This window comes from Emys orbicularis, chromosome 15 (genome assembly GCF_028017835.1).
Source record: "Emys orbicularis isolate rEmyOrb1 chromosome 15, rEmyOrb1.hap1, whole genome shotgun sequence".
NCBI lineage: Eukaryota > Metazoa > Chordata > Testudines > Emydidae > Emys > Emys orbicularis.
This window is the reverse complement of record NC_088697.1, coordinates 13,184,288-13,208,684: the sequence shown is the minus strand read 5'-3', so window position 1 is coordinate 13,208,684 and position 24,397 is coordinate 13,184,288. Positions and strand designations below refer to the sequence as shown.

The window sequence follows — 24,397 nt, the reverse complement described above, 5'->3', positions numbered from 1 at the left end:
TGAGCTGAGAAGCAGGAAGTCACATCCTCTGTCTGGTTCTCTAATTGTTTCCATCTGCTGTAGAATTAATTTTGCTAGGTGTAAGTTAATTGGGGGAGTGGGATATAATTGGTTAGAGAATTATGTTACAGTATGTTAGAACTGGTTAGTTACATTTCAGGAAAATGATTGGTTAAGGGATAGCTGAAAATATTACTGCATAAACTTTAGTCAATCAGGAAGTGGAAGGGGAAATTGGAATCATGTTTGCTAAGGGGAGGGAATGGGAACAGGCAACAGGGAACGGACACAGGCAAGGCTCTATGGCATTGGAGCCAGGAAGGGGGACGAGGGGTAAACGGACTGTGGCATTGGAGCTTGGATGGGAACAGTGGGGAACAAACTCTATCAGCGTATAGAGATTAGCCTGACTGCTGTGAAGGTCTTTGGAATATGCTTGCTTTGAAACTAACCCACGTGAACATCGCATTGTCTGTGCTTTGGACTTCAGGTCTTTTGCTGCTTGCTCTCTGCGTGACAAGAACCAGGGAAGTGGGCAGGGGAAGGGAAAGCCCTCTAACAATGGCTACCTTGCTCCTCTCCTGCCCCAGGCTCAGGGGTCAAGGATGGGCAGGACTCTAGGCTCTGCTTGAGGGATCCTGGCCCAGGGGCTGGTGGGGGAGAAAGGATTGTAGATTCTAACCTGTACTCTGGAGAGGAGGTAATAAGAGAAGGCAGGATTTTTGACTCTCCCCTCCTCAGTGTCCCCTGGGCTGGAATTCTACATTCCACAGGGCCAAATGAGTGGGTGAAGCTATTTGCTTAATGAAAAGCAGTGCTCTAGGTGAGGCTTGAACTCACAACCTTAGCATAGCGCCTCTCAGCACTGCCCTGTAAGTACTGTGTGCTAACCAATTGCACCACTGGAGCACCTGTTAGTTGTTATTTTCTGAGACCACCCCCCTAGGTTGATAAAGGCAAGGAGTGACCCCAAAACATTCTCAGTGGAGTTGAGATCGGGTAGCAACAAGTGTTGGTACCTGGTGGGGTGGATTCTTCTTAAGGCTTCCAGGCACCATTTCACACTTTTGTTCTTCGCTGTGTAATAACAGAGCTGATTAAGACTCAATTTAGAGTCTAGCTGCAGACCAACAGATCTGAAATCACTGATAACCAGGTCTAAGCATTACTCCTGTTTTGGGACAGTGTCTCTCATGCAAGAAAGTGCCTAGTCTGCGCTAGCAGCAAGGCTCCGTCACTAACAGCTGAAATCAGTGAGAGCTGTGTGAAATGCAGGGACCCAGGGGTGCTTGAACAGGGGGGAACAACACCCCATGACTTTTAAAAATCGGAGGGCTCTGCCTTACCACTTTGTAATGACCGTGAGGGTGGGGAGGGGGCGGAGAGCAGTGAGTGGGAGGTGGGGTCTTGGGGGGAAGAGGCAGCGTAGGAGCGGGGCCTTGGGGAGAAGGGGTGCTGCAGGGGCATGGCCTCGAGTGGAAGGGATGGGGCCACTGTTCGGGCTCTGGTGGCCGCTACTTTTAGGGAGCCTGCGCCGCTCCTGGTGGGACTGCAAGACATCCCGGAGGAGAGAGGGTGACCAGCAGCACAGTGACAGGGTGGAACGGCAAGTGGCCGGCAATGTGGCCAGACAGTGGAGGGAGAAAGGGGCTTTCCCCCCAGGAGCTGAGAGGTGAACTCTGCAACTGCAACTCTGGGTTTTCATTGACCCAGGACAGCAGCTGGGAGTGAGGTGCAGTGAAGGGAGGGGCACATCCACAGAGCTTTTGGTGTCTGGATTTAAGAGCCTGAGGCAAAAGGCCACTGCCCAGTGTGGCGGGTGTTTTGCTCATAGTATTGTGTTATGAATCCTCATTGTGATGTTTTCACAAGGTTATTTTCCTCCTTTTTATTAAAGTTTCTTTTCTACACTCAGTGTGTGTGAGTGGGGAAAGTGTTGCCTCTTAGAGGCACCCAGTGGCCAGGGTTAGTTTCCCCCGATTACTGGGGGGGGCTTAAGCACATTGTGTGTTGTATTGTTGAAGAGGAGCCCCAGCCACCCAAACAGGGAATTGTAACTTCAACCTTAAGAGTAAGAGCCAGAGGTGCTGCCAGATGAGCTAGCCAGGCCGCCTAAACGTATTAACCCCTTTCACCGCAAGAGCAAACACCAGGTACTTCTGTGCTTCTCAGCAGCTGGAAAAAAGCCTCTTGGGGAAATATCTCCTCCCCACTGCCAAAAGGAGCCCCTTGAGAGGGAATGGTAAGAGGCCCCACCAGGGAGCTGGCCCTGCTTTCCTACCACCTTGTGATGCTGGCCGGAGAACAAATGCTCATCTGTGGGTGGCCTTCAGTGGGGGTTTGGCATGCTAGGGAGCAGGGAGCAGGCTGGCCGGGTGTCTTTGTGACTGTCTCCTGGCCACACATAAGCAGGGCCGGCGCAACCCATTAGGCGACCTAGGTATCCTCTCTCTCCACTGTTGAATAGCAGAGCTAATTTTGCTTCTGTTAGGAGTCTAGCTAGAGATTGCTGACCTGAATTCACTTTGGGCCAATGGTGCACCAGCACTGGGGCTCCCCTACTACAAGCTGAAATCACTAAAAGAGCTAAAATTGCTGAGCTGAGATCACTGAGTGCTGTGTTAACTAGTGGGGGAGAATGAAGATATATTGCTAAGCAACCGGCAGAGTGGAGCAGTTTGCGCAACAGTGAGCTGAGCAGTTTGCGGGGGCAGCTGGAGTGGTTCATGGGACGGCTGGTGGAGTGGAGCGCAGTGGCGTAGCCAGCTTCTAAGAGGAGGGGGAGCAAACCTAAAAAAGGCGCCCCCCTTGGCTCCTCCTTTGGCCACGCCCCCCTTGGCTGGCTCCTCCTCCGGCCGCTCCGCGCCCCCCCCCATGGCTCCTCCGGCCCTGCCGTGCCACCCCCGCGGCCCCCCCGCTCCTCTGGCCACGGCTGCCAGCCACTATGCTGCACCCCCCCGCTCCTCAGGCCGCGCCCGCCGTCCCCCCGTGGCTGCCGGCCGCCAGCCTGTGCTCCTCCTGCTCCTCCGGCCACGGCAGCCAGGGCCGGCTTTAGGCCGATTTGGCTGGTTCCCCTGAATGGGGCCCCGCGCCTAGAGGGCCCCGCGCAGCTGTCCACCCCACCCCCGGCCCACTTCCCCCTCCTCCCCTGAACGCTCCGCCCACCTTCTCCTCCCCCTCCCCTGCTTCCCGCGAATCAGATGTTCATGGGAAACCTGAAACAAGCAGCAGGCAGGAGGTAAGCGGGGAGGGGTGCGAGGAGAGTTCCAGGGAGGCGCAGTGCGGCCCAGTCCGGCCCTGGCCGAGCGCGTGGCTCCCTCCGGCCTGGCCCACCGGCCTGGCCCCGGCCAAACACCCTCAGCCCCAGCCCGGTCCCGGCCGAGTGGCTGTGGCCCGGCCCGGCTCGGGCCCCGCGGCACCGGTCTTGGTCCCGGCTGAGCGGCTCCGGCCCGGACCCGGACCCAGAACCGGCCGAGCGGCTCCGGCCCAGCTCGGGCCCCACGGTGCCGGCCCTGGCCAAGTGGCGCCGGCCCGGCCCGAGAGTCTCCGGCCCGGCCCCGGCCCCGGCCCGGACGTGGACCCGGCCCCGGCCTGGACGTGGAACCTGGGTGTTGGAAGAGGGCAGGGGAGTTCGGAGGGTTGTGGGGGGGTGGATAGGGGTCGGGGCGGTCAGAGGGCAGGGAACAGGGGGATTGAATGGTGGCAAGGGTCCTGGGGGGCAGTCAGGAAGGAGCAGGGGTTGGGTTGGGCGGTGGGGGGCAGAGAGAAGGGGTGGTTGGATGGGGCAGGGGTCCCAGTGGGCCATCAGGAATGAGAGGAAGGGTTGGATGGGGCGGCAGGGGGCAGTCAGGGGACAGGGAAGGGGGGTGGATGGGGCAGGGGCCCCAGGGGGTGTGTCAAGAACTTTAGGTAGGTTTAGCATGCATCTGCATACATTTCGCAATGTATGTAATATATAATTTTGTTATTATTTATATAGTTATGGAAAGTAAATAATACATGGAAGAAATGAAAGGTGGTTTTTTACGTGTTTTTTTTTTAAGTCATCCCTGTTGGGGCCCCGCCGAAAATGTTCGAATTGGGCCCCGCACTTCCTAAAGCCGTCCGCATGCTGCACTTCCTCCCCCCGTCCGGCCGCGGCAGCCATCTGCATGCTATGCCTCCCCCCCCCCCTCTGGCCACAGCAGCCGGCCGCACTGTGGGCCGCATGCTGCGCGCACACACACACCCCCCCGCTCCTCCGGCCGCGCGCCCGCCACCCCCCCCATGGCTGCCGGCCGTGCTGTGGCCTGCGGGCGGCCAGCCTGCACCCCCCCCACTCCTCCGGCCGCGGCTTCGGGCCGCATGCTGTGCCCCCCTGCTCCTCCAGCTGCACGCCTGCCGCCCCCGCATGGCTGCCGGCTGCACTGCGGGCGGCCAGCCTGCGCCCCTCCTCGCTCCTCCGGCCGCAGTTGGAAAGGCGACGCTTTGGGCAAATTTGCTGAGGGGAAGCGGCTGCTTCCCCTGCACCCCGCTAGCTACACTGCTGGTGGAGCGGCTGGCAGAGCCGAGCAGTTTGTGGGATGATTGGAGCGGCCCATGGAACAGTGAGCGAGTGAGCAAGCGGAGCGGAGCGGAGCAGTTTGCGGGGACGGCTGGAGGAGCGGAGCAGAGCGGCGCGGCTGGTAGAGCGGAGCCATTCGTGGTGAAGGCTGCAGCAGAACTCCACGGAGAGATGGGGCAGTCGGCCTTGGACCACGTAAGGTACCTCTTAACACCTCGTGTGCCCACCCCATTTCCACCCAGGCTGGGGGGGGTAAAACTCTGTAGATAAACTTTTGAACTCTGGGGCGGCACTGACCAGGGACAGAGACTTTGGGGTTGTTGGACTTTGGGGTGATTGGACTTAAGACCCTGAGGGGAAAAGGACACTGCCAAATTTACTTGGAGGTGGGTCTTTTGCTCATGGTTTGTGTTATGAATCCTGTTTGTGGTGTTTCCCCAACATAATGCCGCATTGTTTCCCTCCTTTATTAAAAGGCTTTTGCTACACTCAGACTCCATGCTTGCGAGAGGGGAAGTATTGCCTCCTAGAGGCGCCCGGAGGGTGGTATGTAATTGTCCCAGGTCACTGGGTGGGGGCTCCAGATGGTTTTGCCTTGCGTTATTGAAACGGAACCCCTAGATACTGAACCTGGCCCTTGTTGCTGCCAACTCAGAGGGGCAGAAGGGTTACATAAGCATGGTCCTCCCCTCCTCTTTCCCCTCCCTCGGTTGCTCTCTGGCTTTTAAGCCTTCCCTTGGAGCTGTCAGCACCAGTTGCCTCTGCTCTAGGTGCCCAGAGGAGGAAAGGTGTGCTGGGCTCCAGCCTGGGACTCTTCCTCCCTCCTGCCTAGCCCTGAGTATTAAGCTTGGCCCCGGCACTCCTTCCTTTAAGTGCTATGTGGGCAAGAGGAAGAAGGTGGCAACTGCAGGTACAAGGACCAAACTTGTGAGCATAAGGTGAAGCAGCAAGAAACACAACTATCAGGTCAACCCACAGGACTCTCTAGTCAGACTGTTAAGTTCTAGGGCCCCAACCTATAGTGGCCAATCCATTGAACCAGCTGGACCAAAGACCTATCTCCAGTGGGCATCAGTCACCCAGCAGGAGGGAAAAAACAATCAACCTGGTGCATCCAGAGACAGGGAAACTAAGCACATTGATCTCCAAGGATTTGCAGCAAACAAACATAGCTCTAGGAGGTCCCACTGAGATTTGAGCTCAGATTTCAGGATTTAAAGTCCTAACCTTCACAACCTCCTCAGGCAAGGAGTTCCACAGGTTGACTGTGCGCTGTGTGAAGAACTTCCTTTTATTTGTTTTAAACCTGCTGCCCATTAATTTCATTTTGTAGCCCCTATTTCTTATATTATGGGAACAAGTAAATAACTTTTCCTTATTCACTTTCTCCACACCACTCATGATTTTATATACCTCTATCATATCCCCCCCCTTAGTCTCCTCTTATCCAAGCTGAAAAGTCCTAGCCTCTTTAATCTCTCCTCATATGGGACCCGTTCCAACCCGCTAATCATTGTAATTGCCCTTCTCTGAACTTTTTCTAATGCAAGTGCAGTATATCTTTTTTGAGATGAGGAGACCACATCTGTACGCAGTATTCAAGATGTGGGCATCCCATGGATTTATATAAGGGCAATAAGATATTCTCCATCTTATTCTTTATCCCTTTTTAAATGATTCCTAGCATCCTGTTTGCTTTTTGCCTGCCGCTGCACGCTGTGTGGACATCTTCAGAGATGACTCTGGTTCGACGGGGACCAGAGTCATGAACCACACTCTGGTTCGACGGGGACAGGTGCGTGTTTGGGAGCTCGTCATGGTGAGGTAGAAAGCGGTGGGGACAGAGGGGCTGCGTAGCGTCCGAGGTCCTCATCGTTGCTTCTCCACTTTACTGGCCACTTGCAGTACTAAGAGGCATGAGCCGGAGTGACATTGTTCTTTGACTACAAGAAAGGGACTGAGAGACTTTCTCTGTTGGATTATATGAGCTGGAACCATAAACTCCCTAAACACTAAATATCACCAAATGTGGGTCAATCCATTCTTATCATCATACCCACTCCTTATACTCCACATCTGAACATAGCCGCTTTATGAACTTGATCCCCTCATATCTCAGTGTCTCTACTTTGACCCATCAACCTTTTCCCCCCAGTGGGGGATATTGCAGATTATGTATTCCTTATACCACCGGATTTTAAACCAAACTTTGCATTCTCGATAATCTGTATGTTATTCCCTGATAACCAGAAACTTCTATGCTTAAACTCTGTACCGTTCACTTTTTTTTTAAACATCATCTTAATAGAGACATTTGTACGGAACGCATTACAGGACACCGTCAATACCACATTGAGTTATCGAGACCGCTGAGCAGGGAAATAACCCACTTCCGTCTCTGACACATACTCATTCGCTACACCGATACTGACTTGGACGCCTTATACATTCCATGGGTGGCGTACCCGAGCCCACTTATCCACTGACACTTTAAAAACTCCTGCACCCCAATCTGGCTCTGTGCTGGTTATGGGTGATATGTATGTATCTCTTCACCCTTGCAACCGATACCTGAAATCCCTCATAAATCAAGCCTGACCCCCAGAAGCACAGTACCTTAACTCGTGTATATTTAATTTTAAACATTAACTTTAATAAAAATTGTAATACCTGTTCTTATCAGTTTCCTATCTGATATGTCCTTTATTTGAGGACTGCATGTTAAATTGATTTTTGAAACAGGAGGCTGGAATAGGAGCTTGCTCTGTCCACCTCACGCATTGACCTGGTATTGCAGTGTCTCTGGGAACGGGGCATCTGCTGTTGGGGAGAGTCTCCTGGTTAGAAAAACAGGAAGAGTTTCACTGTGAAGATGCTGGTTTGATAAGGCGGTTTTTGTTTGTTTGTTTGTTTTTAAGACTAGCCTGGACTCGTTGGCGTTTTGATTTCTTTGTGACAAAATATTGCTAAAACTTCTTGGGGGTGTTTTCTGAGTCTATAGCTGTGGGTTTCTTTGTCTTGCTGGAGGATTGTTTGAAAAGCCGGGTGTGACAGGTCGGGTCGCAGAAACCCCTTTGGGGCTGCCACCTGATGTGCCTAGACTACCTCCGAGTCCGTTTTCCCTGTCAGCTTGGGATTTCGGTACCTTGCCTGTTTGAGCCAGACGCGCTTTGCCTGCTGCAAACACGGATCCAAGTCTGAACCATGTCCCCCACAAGCTGCAGGCTTAACTGAAAACTGTTTAAGAAGTGATCCCGTCTCCGGCACTCGGATACCCAGCTCCCAGTGGGGTCCAAACCCCAAATCAATCCGTTTTACCCTGTAGAAAGCTTATCCAGGGTAAACTGTCAAATCCTGTTACCGGGGCCGCTGCCCAGCAGCCTGCACATCTTCCTGCCAGCCCTACAGCTCGTCAAGCGCTAATCCAGATAGTGGCGGCTGGGAGCTCTGGGCGAAGAGCCAGCAGAGTGGCGCAGCGGACGCGTGCTGGGCCCATAACCCAGAGGTCGATGGATCGAAACCATCCTCTGCTACGTCCGCGCTGGTTTCTTTTGGCTCTGGGCCTTCAAGCCAGGCGGCGACCAGCAGAGCTCCAAGAGCCTAGGCCATGAGGCAAGAGGTGGCTGAGGCGGCAGCCTGCCGGGGAGTTCCCCGGCACCTCTGGCTGCCTGGGTTGAAGGCAAGAGGCAGGCCTGGCAGTGGTGAGGGCCTCCTGTCCCAGAATGAGGCAGCAGTGCTTCCTTTCTGCCCCCTCCCTCCGCCCCACCGGCAGGCGGCTGCTGCGGGAGAACACGAGGGAGGCTCTCAGGACGCTAGGCAGCTCTGTGTGGCTGTCAGGGGAAAGAGCCGAGGCTCCCGACTCGACCTGCCGTTGACTCGCGTGCCTCTGTGCTCCGTCAGCCGGGGCGGGCCAGGCTGCGGACGTGACTCAGGCTTGGGCAGCATGGCCGTGCTTTCCTGACGAGGCATGAGGCAGGCCAAGAGCTCTGCGCAGCCTACAGGGAAGTGGGAGGGAGGCAGTCTTCGAGCCGGCGTGTCTCGTCCGTTTCTCCCTTGCTGCTTGGGCGGAGGCGGGAAGGGAGCAAAACGTTCCCGGCTGAAGGTTTTGCTCTCAGCCTTGAGGCTTAAGCCTGAACCTCCGGCATGGCTGCTGGGAGATGGGTTTCTGAACGCCATCCAGCGCGCTCTTCGGGCCACCAGCTGAAAGCACCGAGGCCAAGAGGGACGGTTTTGAGGCTGCAAAAGGGGGCCTTTGAGGCTCCCAGCAGGTCTCGAGGAGCAAGGAAATAGCACGGGCTTACCGCCGTCCCTGGGTGGGCTCGAACCACCACCCTTTCGGTTAACAGCCGAATGCGCTGACCCATTGCGCCACAGAGACATGGCTGGGTTGGGCGCAAAAGTCAGGAATCAGCTCAGGGTAGGGTATACCATAGGTGTGCAGTGGTTAGACAAGAAACAGCAAGGAACTGGACTGGTATGGAGTGAAACTGTATCTTATGTGTGCCTGATGACTGTACGTTTGAGATAGTTCTGTGGGAAGGAGCAGAAAAGAGCATTGGGGCTGCGGTATAGCGCTTGCGTATGCTTTCTTTGACCTGTTTTGCTGTAAGAGTTAACAGGGAGAGATTGTTAGTCTCAGGTCAGTGGGTGGGTATATGCAAATTAGGAGTGTACAGGGAAACCAGTGAGAGGAAGGAGGCTGAAAGACTTCTCTGTCTTTTGAACAGAATGGTGTGTTAACGGTTCTTGCTTTGAATTCCTCCATTGAAGTCATTTCGGGGAAGTGACCCTCACTTAGAGTTACCTAGTTCTCAAAGTCACGTGAATGGTGTTTGGTGTTTGGTGTGTGTCTGGGAGCTCGTCATGGTGAGGTAGAAAGTGGTGGGGACAGAGGGGCTGCCTAGCGTCCGAGGTCATCAGCCTTACTTCTTTGTTCTCTGTGAACTAAGATCAAGAGCACTTTAGTGGCCATCTGCAGTACCAGGAGGCATGACTCAGAATGACATTGTTCTTTGACTGCAAGAAAAGGACCAAGAGACTTTCTCTGTGGGATCATATGAACTGGAACCATCAACTCCCTTAACAGTGAATGTCACGTCTTCCATCTCCTGGTGTGCCTGGACTCCAAGCTGAAAAACGTTGTGATGACTGCCCTGCACGCTGCCACCCAGAAACAAATCAGCAGATCTCTCTCCGACTGAGATCTGGCCACCTTTCTGAGCTGATCCCTGGATGGCGAATTCGCCCGGGACAGGGGTGATCTCGCTTCACTGTGGTCCCGTGCCCCCAACGCCACGCACCGACTGGGGAAGTGACTGGGCTGCTGCTGGGAATGGAGCGAGGAATGGCAGGAGCTGGGAGTCCTGATACCGTGGATCGGAATGGAGAACAACACCATCGTCACCCCTGGAGCCAGAGGCATGCTGGAGAGATCCCTGAAGGCCGCCGTCCACGCGCTCTACGTGGACACCCTGAAGAAAAAACCGGACCAGGGTAAGGCCTTCGAGGTAACCAGCAAGTGGGACTCCAGCAACCACTTCCTCCCCACGGGCAGCTTCACCCGGTTCGCCGACTGGCGGTTCATACACCGCGCCCGGCTGAATTGCGTCCCCCTCAACGGAGCCATCCGCCATGGGAACTGGGACAAACGCTGCAGGAAGTGCGGGTACGTCACCGAAACCCTGCCCCACGTCCTATGCTGCTGCAAGCCCCATGCCAGAGCCTGGCAGCTGCGCCACAACACCGTCCAGGACCAGCTAGTGAAGGCTATCGACCCGCGCCTGGGAGAGGTCACCCTCTGCTGTGCCGTCCCAGGCACCGACAGCCCGCTGCGCCCAGACATCGTCGTCACGGACGAGGTTAGAAAAAAGATCATCCTGGTCGACGTAATGATTCCATTTGAGAACAGGACCCCGGCCTTCCGTGAAGCCCGAGCCCGCAAGCTCGAAAAGTACGCCCCCCTGGCTGACACCCTGCGGACAAAGGGCTACGAGGTGCACACCGACGCTCTGCTCGTTGGGGCCCTGGGTGCCTGGGACCCATGTAACGAACGCGTGCTGAGGACCTGTGGGGTAGGCCGTCATTACACGCGGCTCATGAGACGCCTAATGGTCTCGGACACTATTCGTTGGTCTCGGGACATGTACACAGAGCACATCACCGGCCACCGCCAATACCGGGAGTGAGCCGGGGAGACCTCGTGCACCCACAAGGGGGAAGAGACCTATAAACCCCCCCTGCTGGACTTTATCCCCTGATCCCTGAACCCACCGAACCTAACTGAATCCTACCGCGTGAGGGTCACCCCATCCCCATTACCCAGTCCACTTACTTATACCCATGACTGTCTCTACTTTCTGTATGAGTGATGGACCCTCACCGCTTGTCGGCTGTATCTTGATCCCGCCCACCGTTTACCTCCCCCCCCCCCATTGGGGACATTGCAGTCTGTATATATTATGTGTGCTGCCCAACACCAAAATACTAACATCCCCCTATACACTGTATGTTACCCCCAATGACCAATAACTGACGCTTCAAATTTTCTGTATCGTTTATTTTTCAAATATTATCTAATAAACTTTTAAAGAGCATGTCACCGGCCACCCGCAGTACCAAGAGGCTTAAGTCAGAATGACATTGTTCTTTTACTGTGAGAAAGAGACCAAGAAACTTTCTCGATTGGATCCTATGAACTGGAACCATCAACTCCCTGAACACTAAATCTTACCAAATGGGGGTCAATCCATTCTCATCATTATATCCACTCATTATACTCCACACCCAAACATAGCCACTTTATCAACTTATTCTTATATCTAAGGCTAGGTCTACACTGCAGCGGGGGTCCGACCTAAGATACGCAACTTCAGCTACGTGAATACCGTAGCTGAAGTTGCGTATTTTAGGTCGGCTTACCTAGCGGTGAGGACGCGGGAAAGTCGACCGCTGCCGCGCTGCCGCCGACTCCGCTGCCGCCTCCTGCCGAGGTGGATTTCCGGAGTCGACGGCAGAGCGATCAGGGATCGATTTTACCGCGTCTTCACTAGACGCGGTAAGTTGATCCCCGAAAAACCGATTGCTACCCGCCGGATCGGCGGGTAGTGAAGACAAAGCCTCAAGAAAAAAGTCTCAGAGGTCTATAGACTAATTCAAGAAAGTAAACCTTTTTATTTTCTCATTGAGAAGCAGAGGTATGTACAATAACTTCCTCTGGTTTCCATCAAGAGCCACTGTAACGTACAAGGGAAGCAGAGCTGTCCCTAGGGTATGGCGAGTTGGGGCGGCCGCCCCTAACCCTGTGCTTTGCGCTGTCCTGTGGCAGCTTACTCAATTGCTAGACTCTAGGGATGGCTCTGTGTGTGTGTCATGTGGGGGGCGCTAGGTAGGCCCGGTAGGGTGGGATTATGGTGGGGGGGCCAGGCTGGCCCAGGGGGATAGTGGGGGTCTGGGCACCGACAGCGGGGGTCAGAGCCACACTCACCAGCGGAAAGCAGTATCAGCGACCCCAGCCTACCCGCTTCCGGCATCACTCGGGAGAGGGGGCAGAAGGCGGAAAGAGGCAAACCAGAGGTAGGAAGTGGCAGAGTGGGGTGGGGACAGGACCTGGGGCTCAAAGTGGGGATTTGTCCCGGGCTCAGCACCCTTCTATGGATGGCCCTGAAGGAAAGCACCGACTATTACAGTGACAATAAAACTGACCAGCATTGCGGGGGAGACTGAAGGAGATCAGCACTCACCAGGTCTCTTCTCCCCACCAAGGTGAGCCAGACACTGCTCTCTCCTGGCTCTCATTCTAGCAGCTGGATGCCAAGGAGCGATTTCCCCACAGGAAGTGCATTAAGTGCCCCTATGGTGCTGGGGTGGCTAGTGCTGCTGCTGCCTGTGGGGGCTGGCAGGGGGGTTGATGTCTGCACAGACTCTCAGCTGCCAAGCCAGAGGGGCACATGGGACCTTACCAGACTGGCTCGGTGAAGACGGGGGGTTGACAGAGCAATACAGATGCTCTCCAGAGCACGGAGCAGCATCCGCCCATGCAGCCAGCCAATGAGCATTTCCCACAGCCTGGAGCCAAGGGGGAGGCGGCAGCTGCTGTTCCAGCTCCTGGGGGACAGGCCCTGTCAGCCAACAGACACTTCTCACTCACCACAGCTAAGGGCATCGGGTTCCTTCAGTGGGGGTGTGGAGCAGCCCTTTGTTTTTCTGTTTGCACTCCTCTGCGGTATGAAAATTGGGGAGGGGAGGCAGAAGCCCCACTTCCCTCCCTAAATGACATCCAGTGGGGGAAGCCAGGACAACAGGCTCGGGCAGGAAGTGGTGGCCAGACTCTTGCCACCAGGGTCTAGTCTAGCTCAGGGTCCAGCTCAACTTCCTCCCCGTGCCACTGGCCCCCAGTCCCCTTCCGCCACCAGGTAACCCAGGAACTAAGGCAGGAATGGAGTGAGGAAGCAAGTCAAGCTGAGCAAGGCAGGCAAAAGCGAGTCTTGTCTTCATGGGCCGCTCACAATGACGTCCTTTTTGTGTGCCACGGCTGCCAAAACATCCCGGACAGAGAAGCAGCAGGCAAAGAGGTGCCCTGCAGCTGCTGAAGTAGCTCAGGTGGGAGAGCATTAGACTGAAGTTCAAAAAGTACCCGGTTCAATCTTGGGCTTTGGCAGGCACTTTCATCCCTCTTTGTGCACAGGTGGCTTGTTTTCTGGGACCGCAGCAGCACCTTTTCTTCAGGTGAGTCCTTGATTTTGAGCTCCCCAGCAGGAGAGCAGATCGTGGGCTTCTGCCCCTAGTTGGCCCACCTGACCTTTAACAATGAGGGACCGGAGCTGTCTTTCCCACATGACTTATTGGTCAACCCAATATGGCGGTAAGAGAGTGAGGCAGGGTGGCCCTCGGAGATGGTGCCAGAGGGCGCAGGGACTGGGGACGAAAGCTCCTCTGCACAGCTGAGCAAGGGCAGTACTAGGGATGGGGCATCTGTGAAAGTGGCCACATGGAACATGGCAGGGATTCGGGGGCCCAGGAAGAGACGCTTGCACATTAATGCCTTTAGGGTAGCTCAATGGGCAGAGGGTGATTGGAGGAAGGGCCCGTCTTTCTGGTCCTCCAGGCCAGAGAAGAATGATGGAGCTGGAGTCTTGTTCTTCACATTCGCAGTGTGAGTACAGAAGGTGGTGGAGCTCCAACCAGGGAAGGCATTGCTCGTGGACTGTGTGCTCCGTGGCACTGGTTACCGCTATATTAGTTTGTCTGGTCCCCAGTTAAGGTGTGAAAGGAAAGATCAATGGAAGGAACTGGTTCCCTTCCTCTGGACCGCACGGTGTTTGGTGTTGGGGGGGATTTTACTTGTGTGAGCCGCCCTGAAGATCACTGTTCCCGTTTTCCCAACCATCAGAGGAAACGTTTTTACAATGAACACTCCCTGGCGCAGGTCTGTAGCGAGTTCAGCTTAAAGGACGTGTTTCTCCGTAGTGGAACCAGTGGAGGATGGGCAGTAGCCTCCTATTCTTCTGACCCGACCTCACACCAGCCACAGATGGGGTACACCTTTCTGTGGGGACAGGCCAGGAGTCGCATTGACTGGATTTACATGAAAGAGAGCACGTCAACAGCCCAGTGCAGGGTGGTGCCAATGGACTGTTCGGATCACGCAGCTCTCACCGTGTTCTCAATGTGGGCAATTCCCTGACCCACGGCAGAGGATATTGGAAGATGAACATCCAGAGCTTGCAAGATAAAGGGGCAGGGAGTCGATGCCTGGCGGTGTTGGCAGAACAGGAAAGCATCAGACGTTTCTATGGCAACCAGGGGGATTGGTGGGAGTCAGTGAGGGAGGAGTTGGCGGCTTTGTTCCAGCGGTCCGGCAAACACTGCAACATTAAAGAAACCAACGGTACCAAGTCCTGCAGCGTCACCTGTGGGATTTCCACAAGACCATCCAGACAGGGGAGCCAGTCAGCGTGTGACTGTACCACCGGATCAAGCGACAGCTGGCCGAGTTCTGGGAGAGGAGTCTGCAGCTGGCCGATATGAGCAGGACCACCGAGTGAAGGAAGGGGCGGCCTCCCCTCACATTTTTGCGGCTTGCAGGGAATGGAGACAAGACAAGGGGATGCGGGGACTCACGGCAGGACCCGTGGATCTGGTAGAGCAGGACTATAGTCAATGGACGAGGAGAGAGAGTCCTGCGAGAGGAAGCCCCTGGTGGGAAGCACTAAGTGCAGAGTGGAAGCCGGCCAGCCGAGAGTCATGGGGTCTAGACAAAGAAACACTAGCAGGTCCCATGGTGTAATGGTCAGCACTCAGGACTTTGAATCCTGGAATCTGGGTTTAAACCTCAGTAGGATCTCCTGGAGATACGTTGATTTGCTGAGATGCCTTGGAGATCAATGTGCTCAGTTTCCCTGTCTGAGTGTAGAAAAAACAAAGTTTAATAAAAAGGAGGAAATTAACTTGGGAAAACACCACAATCAGGATTCACAACACTACGAGTAAAACACCCGCCCCACAATGCGCTGAGCACCCACCCCTTTTGCCTCGGGCTCTTAAATCCAGATACCAAAAGCTCTTTGGCTGTGCCCCTCCCTTCACTGCACCTCACCCACAGCTGCTGTCCTGGGTCAATGAAAACCAGCAGCTGTGGGTGAGGTGCAGTGGAACTCTGGGTTTTCATTGACCCAGGACAGCAGCTGTGGAGTTCACCTCTCACCTCCTGGGGGGAAAGCCCCTTTCTCCCTCTGCTGTCTGGCCACATTGCCGGTCACTTGCCGTTCCACCCTGTCACTGCTCTGCTGGCCACCCTCTCTCCTCCGGGATGTCTTGTGGTCCCACCAGGAGCGGCGCAGACTCCCTAAAAGTAGCAGGCAGCAGAGCCATTACAGTAACCCCATCCCTTCCACTCACGGCCACGGCCCTGCACCACCCCTTCTCCCCAAGGCCCCGCCCCTACGCTGCCTCTTCCCCCCAAGACCAGGGCCGGCTTTATAGAATATCAGGGTTGGAAGGGACCTCAGGAGATCATCTAGTCCAACCTGCTGCTCGAAGCAGGACCAATCCCCAGACAGATTTTTGACCCAGATCCCTAAATGGCCCCCTCAAGGATTGAGCTCACAACCCTGGGTTTAGCAGGCCAATGCTCAAACCACTGAGCTATCCCTCTGATTCACTCAATTCCCCGGAATCGGGCCCCGTGCCGAAGAGGGCCTTGCGCCCTCACCTAAAGGGGCCCCGCTCCGGGGGTTTTCGGCGGCATTTCAGCGGCGGGGGGGTCCTTCAGTGCCACGGAAAACCCGGAGCGGATCCCGCCGCCGAAGTGCTGCCGAAGCCCCGGACTGCCGCCGAGTATTCCAATTGGGCCCCACGGGTCATAAAGCCGGCGCTGCCCAAGACCCTGCCTCCTGCTAACTGCTCTCCGCCCCCTCCCTACCCTCACTCACCCTTACGGTCATTACAAAGTGGTAAGGCAGAGCCCTCCCACTTTAAAAGTCATGGGGTGTTGTTCCCCCAGCTCAAGCACCCCTGGGTCCCTGCACTTCACACAGCTCTCACTGATTTCAGCTGTTAGTGAGGGAGACTCACTGCTAGCACAGACTGGGCAGTTTCTTGCATGAGAGACACTGTCCCAAAGCAGGACTAATGCTTAGCGCTGGTTATCAGTGATTTCTCATCTGTTGGTCTGCAGCTAGACTCTACATTGAGTCTTAATCAGCTCTGTTATTCCACAGAGACGAATAAAAGGGTGAAATGGTGCCTGGAAGCCTTAAGAAGAATCCACCCCACCAAGTACCAACACTTGTCGCTACCCGCTCTCAACTCCACTGAGAATGTTTTGGGGTCACTCCTTGCCTTTATCAACCTAGGGGCCTGGGAAAAGACTGGTTAACAGGTGCTCCAGTGGCGCAATTGGTTAGCGCACCATACTTATAGGGCAGTGCTGAGAGGGGCTATGCTGAGGTTGTGAGTTCAAGCCTCACCTAGAGCACTGGTTTTCACTAACCAAATGGCATCACCCACTGGTTTGGTCCTGTGGAATGTAGAATTCCAGCCCAGGGCACACTGAGACAGGGGAGGAGTCAAAAATGCCCCCTTCACTTATTACCTCTTCTCCAGAGAGCAGGTGAGAATCTACAATCCTTTCTCCCCCACCAGCCCCTGTGCCAGGATCCCTCAAGCAGAGCCTGGAGTCCTGCCCATCCTTTGATCCCTGAGCCTGGGGCGGGAGAGGAGCAAGGTAGCCATTGTTAGAGGGCTTTCCCTTGCCCCGCCCACTTCCCTGGTTCTTGTCACGCAGACAGCAAGCAGGAAAAGACCAGAAGTCCGAAGCGCAGACAATGTGATGTTTACCGGGGTTAGTTTCCAAGCAAGCATATTTCAAAACCCTTCACACCAGTCAGGCTTATCTCTATACGCCGATAGAGTCTGTTCCCCAGGGTTCCCTTCCCATTTCTGATGCCACAGAGCCTTGCCTGTGTCCCTATTCCCTGTTCCCGTCCCCCCACTTAACAAACATGATTCCAATTTCTCCTTCCACTTCCTGTTTGACCCCAGTTTATACAGTAATATTCTCAGCTATACCTTAACCAATCATTTTCCTGAAATTTAACTAACCAATTCTAACATATTGTAACATAATTCTCTAACCAATTATATGCCACTCCCCTAATTAACTTACACCTAGCAAAATTAATTAAACAGCGGACAGAAACAACTAGAGAACCAGACAGATTGATAATAGAAAAGTGGGGGCCATAAAGATAAAATCTACAGAAATGAGGGTTTCACAACCACAACCATTGAGATGCTCTCTGAAGATCTGATTCTTTATCTGGTGGTGATGGGCACTATCAGGATAGGATCGTCTTCCTAACAGCCCAATAGCACCTTATTTCAGTGTGATTGGCTTGGGATGTAAGGATGTGACCGTTCGCTTCCCAGCTTATGACTGCCCCTGCTGCTTAGCCAAAGGCCTTAGCCTAAGAACAAGGCCTCAGATACTCCTAGTGAGACAAGGCCCATACACAGGTGGACTGTGATTTTGGTTCTTTGTTTTATACCCCTCTCACTAGCTAAGTGATAAAAATACACCTAAGATCTTCAAGTCTAGGCCTGTACAGGCAGCCTGAATATCTCTATTCTAACAACCCTCAGTCCCTGGGGCAGGATTATCCATGTAGCTCACTGAGTGGGTGGTGGGCTGAGCTTCCCCCCGGCTGGAGCTTTTCAGGGATGAGATTTTGATGAATTGCAACAAGAAGAAAATCTCTCCTGTTCGTCACCTTTTGCCCTTCTTGTGCCCCCCTCAGCCTCTGTTCTCCCTGATAGGGGAGATGCAGAGCCAAGCCCCAGTCTTCCTGAGTCATAGAGTCTGTATCCACCTCGGAAATATTGCCATTGGAGAGTATGGCTCCCACCTCTTCCGTAGAGGGACTGCAACAGCGGCTCCCCAGTTGGGTCTGGGGGCACCAGAGATCCAGGCTATAGGGTGCAGGTGATATAGGGCCTATAAGTCCCCTGCCTGAGGAGAGGCCAATGCATGTGCTGGGCCATAAGCACCACAGGTTTTAACCCTGTCTGCTTCCTTCCCCATGGCTCTTATTTAGATTATATTGAAGCACACCTGTGGCTGGGGATATGGATTTGTGGGCACTGCATTGTGCAGTGGGCTTCCAGGACAGCCTGTAATTCAGCCAGGGGTTTGCAACTGGGCCTTGGGCTGGAAGCGATTTTCTCTCCGCACAGCAGATGGGGGATGCGCTGGGACCAGCTCCTGGTGCTTTTTTTGTGAGCTGGTTCCCCGTGAGGACACACCAGACATCACTGCTATCTACCCAGGGGAGAACCGCCTGGGAATGTGCTCCTGGCCCAGCTGATTTGGAAGTTGAACAGGATAGTGGACAACACAGCAATGTGGGGCTACGTCCCTGAGAAAACAAAGGCGGGGGGGTAAGAGCAGGGACAAGAACTAGAGATGGGGGAGGAGAAAAGGTCTCGAGGGAGGGAACCAAGGAGTGCAGTGGATAAGTCTGCCATGTGAATACTAGTGGTCACAGGGGTTCTAGAGAAAAGCCAGAGCCAGCTGGTCCTGTGGTGTAATGATCAGCCCTCAGGACTCTGAATCTCGCAATCCTAGTTCAGAGCGTGGTTGGATCTGCTGGAGCTGTGTCAGATTGCTACGAAACCCTGGAGGTCCTGCTGCTCAGCATCCCAATTGCACAAGAGTCTCTCTTTTCCCTCCTGCTTGGCTACTCATGCCTGTTGGGATCCACTAGGCATAGCTACCAGGTAACTCGGGAGAGTGGAAGGCCAAAGTGTCGATGAAGCTCTTTTGCTCTGGGCCTATCTGAAACCCCCAGACTCCATCTTGTGAACTCTCATCTACTTCTGTGCTAACTGCTTACATGTTAAAGCAGAAATTGGTCAGCGTTTCTAGCAGATGGCTGCAGTTTCACTCACACTAGCAGAAATAATAGAGATAAGGAGGGAACAGAGAGATAGTTAGTTTGTAGCTGTTTTCCCATATATCCCCAAGGTATTTAGTGCAAAGGGTCAAGGGATGTACCTTGTTCTCCCTTCAAAATGACAAATGTATCCGTAGCAGATGTCTCTTGTATCCCCCTCCCCAGAATAATATCTGTATCCTGTGTAACCTATTATCTATCGGTCAGCATAATGACGCAAAAGAATGAATGCTAAGTTGTTTGTCTCTCTGTATAAAAGAAGCTCAGTTGTGCTTGTAAGGTGTGTCTCTCCTCTGGCATTAGCCGATGAGAGCTCACCCGCTTAGCTAACCGATCAATAAAGGACCTGGTACCCGTCTTCTTGTCTCTCCGTGCCTCCTTGGTGTAATTAGGTAAGCTCCGGGGGGAAACGGGCCCTATTTGGCCAACATGCCTGCTCAAGGGAGATCTCTGTTCCAGATGGCCCCATGCTATTGAACTTGAGAGTCAGGCTAGAGATGCCTTCCATCCTTTGGGTTGACTTATAGCTGCATTCCTGGCTGCCTCAGCTGATGACTACAGGCTCTTCTGCACATAGGCACCGACTTCCCCTCTTTCCCTTGGGTGCCCCCAGCCCTGCCCCCACTCTACCCCTTCCATGAGGCCCCGCCCCTGCCCCACCCCCATTCCCACCCCTTCCCCAAAGTCCCCACCCAACTCTGCCTCCTTCCTGCCCCTATTCCAACTCTTTCCCCAAATCCCCGCCCCGGCCCCACCTCTCCCCTTTATCCTCCCCTGAGCGCGCCACGTTCCCACTCCTCAGCCTCACTCCTGGAGTGGCCAAACAGCTGTTTGGCGGTGGCCAGGTGGGAAGCACTGGGAGATAGGTGGAGGAGCCGGTATGCAGCGCGCTCAGGGGAAAGGGAGGGGGTGGGATGGGAGTGAGGGGAGCTTGACTGCCAATGGGTGCAGAGCACCCACTAATTTTTCCCCATGGGTGCTGCAGCCCCGGAGCACCCACAGAGTCGGCACCTATGCGTCTGCACCCCGGCCCCTAACCCAGGGCAGGTGGAGGGTTTGGAGCCCCCCATAGTGGCTTGGGCTCCCTAGGTGGCTTTTACCATGGCCTGGCTTCAGCTTCTGTCCTGGCTGGGGGCAGGGCCTCCAGGGGAAGAGGAGAGGTGGGGCCTTGGAGACGGGCAGGGCCTCGTGGCTCCCCCACTTCTACCGAGGTTCTGGGGCTTTTGCTCAGGAGCAGAGGCTGCATCATTGTTTAAATCTAAACCAGCCCCAGATGAGGATGGAGACATTCCCCAGGGATCTCAGTCCTAACCTGCCTCCTGTCCTGCTGCCAATGCAGCTCAGGCCAAGCCTGCAGCCCCCAGCTGTTGCTGCTGCAGGGGGTGAAGCCCTTTCACTCGTATTGCCGAGTGTCCCTAGCTCTGCGGCCTTTCTCTCTCCTCATGCTGAGGGACCTTCCACTCCATTCCCAGCCCACGTCCTAATGATCCAGGGGGTCTCCTCCCAGAAGAGGATCATTCGGGGCTGGATCCCTCTTTGCCTTTTCTCTGTGTCTAGCACAGTTCGAGGTGCCCATGGATGGGGTGTTTGATCCCAATGACCTATGTGGAGCTGCCATTCAGCTTCCCTCACTTGGTCTCAGCTTTCACTGAATCCAACATTTTTTCAATCCATCATCACCATCCTCCCAAGAACATTTCAATTGCCTCCACATCCCTTAACCAGGCCGTGTCCCTGTAGTGTGCGCTGTCTTCATAGGTCCTCTCTCCATCTTTCTCGCCCGCTCATGTCTTTTCGGTCTCATTAACTCTCCTGTGTCTCTGCTCTCTAAGCACAGACTGACTCTGCATTTCTGGCTGTTCAGAGGAGGGAAGGACCATGTCAATGCGTGGCCAGCCGACAGCCACAAAGACACCTGGCCAGCCTGCTCCCTGCCATGCCAAACACCCACTGATGGCCACCCGCAGACCAGCATGCGGGGCCAACATCAGAAAACCGTAGGAAAGCAGCGCCAGCACCCTTGGTGGGGCCTCTGACTGTTCCCACTCAAGGTGCTCACTTTGGCAGTGGGGCAGGAGATTTTACCCCAAGAGGCTTTTCCCCAGCTGGCGAGAAGCAGAGAAACACCCAGGCTCCCAAGGCGCTATTTAGTAAGTCCCCTCAAGCACAGGGACAGGTGCACATTTGGAAGAGGGAAACTGCTCCACACACTAGCCCGGGCAGCCGCCCATTTTCTTTGGCAGGTCAGGAATGGCAAAGGCTAGACTGGAAGCACGTGGGACTCATGCCCCAGTCTTTGTGATGCCCAACCCCCAACTCCTTCCTGGGGCTCTAGGTGAAGCCAGAACATTGGTCTGAGCGGCCAAGAAGAGGTTCCAGTGCTGAAGGGAGCAGGACTTTCAGCACAATGGTAAAATGACACAAGCACAACCATGAAGGGACTTGAACCCTCAGTCGCCTGATCCGAAGTCAGATGCCTTATCCGTTAGGCCACATAGGACAAGTCTCGCCAAGTACTTCTTTAGAGAAGACGGACACTGTGTTTCTCAGACTCAGGTCACACAATGAGGGGGGCCAAGACTTTCTTTGCACAAGACACATGTGAGACTTAATTCTATGGATCCAGGTGCAGGAGGGTTAGGCATGGGGGATTGGGGTGCAGCGGATGGACCGGCTGTCTAGGTGTGGAGATTTAGTCGCACTGAGGCACAGGAGGGAGGAGGAGGAGGAATCCTGCTGATAGGCAGTGGCTGTGGAGAAAAAGAGGTGGCGATTCCCCCATCCTAAATGGCCTGACTGGCCTGACCCTTCTCCCCTCTGTGGAGTGTGGCGGGGGGTGCAGCTCACCCCTGTGGGGCAGGTGGTCACAGGTGCAGGGCGCTGGGTTCTGATGCACCTGGAGGGCAGCTCCGGTGGGGCGGGGCAGGGCCTGTGGTTTCCGTTCTGCATTGCCTGGTGCTGGGCCGTTGCACAATCCCAAGCCACACTGCACAGTGCGCCCCGAGAACGAATGGGGGGCCAAGCAGATGATCCAGCAAGAGGGGAGAGAAGATATGTGGTTGGAGGGAGCAAAGGCCTTGGACTGCAGTGGGGGAGTGCAGAGCAGGGGTGACACCCCAAAAACCTGCAGCAAAGGGATGGACAGGTGCGGGGGTGGATAGAAGAGGCAGTGAGCCTAAAAGGGGAGTGGGGTCTAGTGGTCAGAGTGGGTGGGAGCTGGGCACCAGGACCCCTGGGTTCTATCCCTGGCTCTGGGAGCAGAGGGGGTCTAGAGGAAAGAGCAGGTGGGCTGGGAGCCAGGACTCCTGGGTTCCATAGTGGTGGCTGTTTTTTTCCTGTGTCTCCCTCCCTAGAGATCCCAGCCCAGCCCCCTAGCGGAATCTGAGTGGGGGTGGGGGGTTGCCCTTCCACTTCAGACTCGTGATTTGAACCCCTCCCCCCACGGGCTGTGACATCACAGAATCTCCCCCCCAAGTCACAAAGTAGGAGCCCCTCCCCGCATGCGGAGGAAGCTAGTGGGTTTCTTGGGGGTCTCTGGCAGAGGTGACAGCACCCACCAGACACCCCTTCATGGCTGCAAGGAGACCCCCCTGCACCCTCCTGGACAGCCCCCGCTACGAGGGGCCTGGGGCACCCAGCCAGGGTCAGGAGGTGAGATGGGGCCACAGTGGTAGGAAGGGGGCAGAGCTGGGGGCTGGTGCCAGATCGGGGGCTGGCTACACGGGAAAAAAACACACTGCTCTGTTACATATTTCCCAAGGTTATGGCTGAATACTGGGTTTGGAAAGACTTCTGGGAAATATTTTGTTTCCAAACAGACTCCAGATACCAAACGAGGGTGCTAATATGCTCCCCCTGTGCCCCTCCCCCATTACCCCTGTATCTGAACATCTTCCTAATCCACAGGGTAGTTCTCCTCCCAGGCTCGTGCGAGGGCAGGAAGCGCCACCAGCCCCATTTCCCGGACGGGAGAACTGAGGCCCAGAGAGGCTGAGTGATGTGCCCAAGGGCACCCGGGAAGTCTGTGGCAGAGCAGGGGGCTGGGACCGGAGGCTTTTTCTTAAGCATCTTTCTGCGTCCTGGATCTGCCTTGCTCCTGGGTCGCTGAGTGGTGTGGGACGGAGCCTCAGGGGAAGGGGCAGTGTGAGGGCGAGGACTTCGAGAAAGGGGCGGTGCGAGGGCAGGGATTAGAGGGAAGGGGCAGTGCGGGGGCTGGGATTATGGGAAAGGGGCGGTGCAAGGTCAGGGATTAGAGGGAAGGGGCAGTGCGGGGGCTGGGATTACGGGAAAGGGGCGGTGCAAGGTCAGGGATTAGAGGGAAGGGGCAGTGCGGGGGCTGGGATTACGGGAAAGGCGCGGTGCGAGGGCAGGGATTAGAGGGAAGGGGCAGTGCGGGGGCTGGGATTACGGGAAAGGCGCAGTGCGAGGGCGGGGATTAGAGGGAAGGAGCAGTGCGGGGGCTGGGATTACGGGAAAGGGGCGGTGTGAGGGCGGGGATTGGGGGTAGGGGTGGTGCAGGGGCAGGTTATTGGAGAGAAAGGGAAGCTCAAGGGTGGGGCCTGGGGGGAGGGGCAGTGCAGGGCCAGGGTCTCGGGAGGCTGGGAATGCGGGGAAAGGGGCAATGCGAGGGCGGTGCCTTGGAGGAAGGGGCGGGACTTTGGGGAAAGGGGCAGGGATTAGGGGGAACAGGTGGTGCAAGTGCGGGACCTCTGGGGAAAGGTTGAGCCTGGGGCGGGGCCTCAGGGAAAGGAGAGGTGCAGGGGTGGGGATTAGAGGGAAGGGACAGTGCAGAGGTGGGGCCTCGGGAAAAGGGGCGGGGACATGGAGAAAGGGGGGAGACAAGCAGGAAGGGGCGGTGTGAGTTCAATGAGGAAAGGCCTCTGGGGAAGGGGCGATGTGGGGATGGGGATTGGGCAAAAGGGTGGTGCAGGGGTGGGGCCTAGGGAGAAGGGGCGGTGCAGGGGCAGGGCCTCGGGAGAAGGAACAGTGCGAGGGTGGGGAAAGTCCTGGCGCTGGCAGTACCGGGTTTACCATGGCGCTGGGCCCAGAGTCAGGAAAGCTGCCCCCACCCCTGCTCCAACCCACCCTGCCTCTTCCCGCCCCTGCTCACTGGGAACCGCCCCGCACCTCTTGGGCTGGTGGCCATGGCCTCCACCTGTGAGGGTTCAGGCTCCACTCCGGGTACAGCAGCCATCAGGTGACCCAAGGGAGCCTGGCTAGGGCTGGTGGGTGCAGTGGCAGTTTAGGGGGAGGAGAAGCCCCGACCACAGCAGGAGATGCAGCAGTGAAGTCCCCAGCTGCCCTAGTGGCAGAAGCTGCAGGGCTGAAGCCCTGACCCCCCTCTTTGTGGAGCTGGCCTGAGCCCCTCTCTCCTGCCCCCCCCTGTGAGGAGCTGGCCTGAGCC

The 24,397-nt window shown here is 55.5% G+C and overlaps 3 non-coding genes across 3 annotated transcripts; 1 reads left to right on the top strand and 2 right to left on the bottom strand.

Annotated features, from left to right (window-relative positions):
- Nucleotides 1–815: 815 nt before the first annotated feature.
- Nucleotides 816–909, bottom strand: TRNAV-UAC (transfer RNA valine (anticodon UAC)). Its single transcript has 2 exons — nt 872–909; nt 816–851 (listed from the first exon to the last, which is right to left on the bottom strand). It is a non-coding gene; the product is annotated as a tRNA-Val (tRNA).
- A 6,266-nt stretch (nt 910–7,175) lies between these two features.
- On the top strand, nt 7,176–7,365 carry LOC135889690 (U2 spliceosomal RNA). The gene has a single exon (XR_010562027.1). It is a non-coding gene; the product is annotated as a U2 spliceosomal RNA (small nuclear RNA).
- Nucleotides 7,366–8,847: 1,482 nt separating this feature from the next.
- Nucleotides 8,848–8,921, bottom strand: TRNAN-GUU (transfer RNA asparagine (anticodon GUU)). The gene has a single exon. It is a non-coding gene; the product is annotated as a tRNA-Asn (tRNA).
- Between the last annotated feature and the right edge of the window lie 15,476 nt (nt 8,922–24,397).